The 2,087-nt window shown below is 38.4% G+C and overlaps 1 long non-coding RNA gene across 1 annotated transcript; it reads left to right on the top strand.

The window, feature by feature from the left end:
• LOC122772143 lies at positions 1 to 625 on the top strand. The gene is made up of 2 exons (XR_006360747.1): positions 1 to 161; positions 563 to 625. It is a non-coding gene; the product is annotated as an uncharacterized LOC122772143 (long non-coding RNA).
• The last annotated feature ends 1,462 nt before the right edge of the window (positions 626 to 2,087 follow it).

Below are 2,087 nucleotides of genomic sequence, written 5' to 3'. Positions count from 1 at the left end.
TTGTTCATGTAGCCCATTTACACCTTTGAGTTTCGTTTTAGTTTGTCCTAGTATGCTTTCCATACCTATGTGACGTCATATTCTCTTAACGAGGAGGTACGTTGATTCCGAGGTGCGGTGAAACTATGGTGGATACCAGTCGTGTGCGTTCATGCAGAAACGTGAGTTTACCTGCCTTATTGGACCGTGAATACTGTCAATATAAGTAAATGGTCTTGTTTTCTTGCCGTTTTGGCTATGTTGATCCAGAAATGCATGTTTAGTTTCGCTCGCGGTTAAATGCCGTCTGGTCGTCTCGAGTACTGCAGTGATTTATTTTGTCCGCTAGATGGCGACATTGGCCATAAAATACTGTGTTTTGGCAAGTTACTCAGGGATGATGTGTTTTGAGTTATTGTAATGCTGTTCAAGTCAGTTAAACTGATAATTCACTCAGGATGGTTACATCTTATTTCATTTGTATATTTTTTGTTGATTATTTGAGAGTAATAATTAATGTCATTAGTAGATAATGATGACTGGATATTACCATATATAATTCTTTTCTTTTCATTTATGTTAGGACCACACATACACCCACATATGTCCACTGACCCACCTGTAACTCCAACAACTAACCATTAAACAAAATTAAGGAACCTCTCTGTGTCCTGCTCTCTGATCGGAGCCCCTGTCCTCAAAGTGATATCAAGCCAGCACATTCACAGAGTACCCACTCTATTACAATTACAAATCTGAATCTGGAATCTTATTTTTTCTTTTAAGATTTTAATGTGTATTTTAATCAATACCATGGTCATGGCTATATCATCTTATCTGATTAATGAGTGACAAGCTTCTTAACATGCATGGAAAAAGCAACTGTGAAGCATAAATATTTTCAAGCCACAGTCAGTGAATCCACTCTGGAGAGCTTTTGTCCTGTCCAGTGGGAATTAGTGTGTCTCATCTCATTTTAGCTCATTGAATCAATGCAGTAACAGTGGAATACAATAGAGTGGCTGTGCTATAGGCAGCTCTGGATGAAATAAGAAACAGCACATTTTGTGAGGAGTGTGTTCTTTTCACAGGGAATAACAAGGTGAATTCTTTAATTTTTTTTTATTTTTCATGTTTCATGACGTGAGAAACTGTGCTCACTTTAATCACTGACTTCAAGGTCTGGGTTAAAAAAAGAACTACTGTGGTGGTTTCTCATGTCTGAAAGCTTGTGACCTTTGCTGCCATTTCATACTGAACACTATCTCCCAACACCCTCTCTCCCACTCCCCACTGAGCCTGAGAAATACTCCCCCTAAAATGTATGTAGATAGGCATAGATTATCGTTTCACTGCAGTAACAAACAAAGCTATTGAGCTCAAACTCTCGAATCACAGCTCATCTTAAACTGAGTGAGGTGCACACTCATCCTTGACTTTATGCACCTCCATCTTCCTGCTCTTCATTCTCCTTGCTGGCTGGATCATACATGCACAGTTTCTGGCCTTGTGCAGGAAAATTTACAGCCTGATGTAACCATCTGTTATGCAGCAAACATATGATGCTCAGGCTCCTGCACCTTGTTGAGCGTACTGCTTTATATTGTGAATGTCCTATTAGCATTCATGAAGGTATTTACATGCATTCACAAGCCACACTGATGGTATTTATATTGCACACTGAACACAGGAAACATTAGAGCATTCTTCTAGGTTATGATGGCTTCCATTAAATGATCAACTTGTCTCAGTGATAAAGATGAGCGTGATGAATTTTGCATTTGTGCAATTGAGGCCATGTGGCTTTTGCAGTACAGCAACCATGAGACCACATAAGACAGTAATTGAATTTTGGAATACTGACAAATGTGAAGGATAAAATGAAGGACCATAACCACACAAGTAGACATCAATTCACATCTTAATCTACCTCCTTTGACAAACCGTAAGACTGTGTCCACTTTTATATACGGTCCATGGTTATTGATGAGAATATCTTTTTGCTCATAATTTCTGTTTTCAGAAGGTGTAATGTGTGAAGTTTTATAGTCTGGCTTTAAAGGTTTAATATGAATGAATTAGTGATTTAAAGTTGAGACTGCTGATTG

Source organism: Solea senegalensis, linkage group LG7 (assembly GCF_019176455.1).
Source record: "Solea senegalensis isolate Sse05_10M linkage group LG7, IFAPA_SoseM_1, whole genome shotgun sequence".
In the NCBI taxonomy this organism is placed as follows: Eukaryota; Metazoa; Chordata; class Actinopteri; order Pleuronectiformes; family Soleidae; genus Solea; species Solea senegalensis.
The sequence above is the reverse complement of the archived record's forward strand: the minus strand, read 5'-3'. Positions and strand labels throughout refer to the sequence as shown.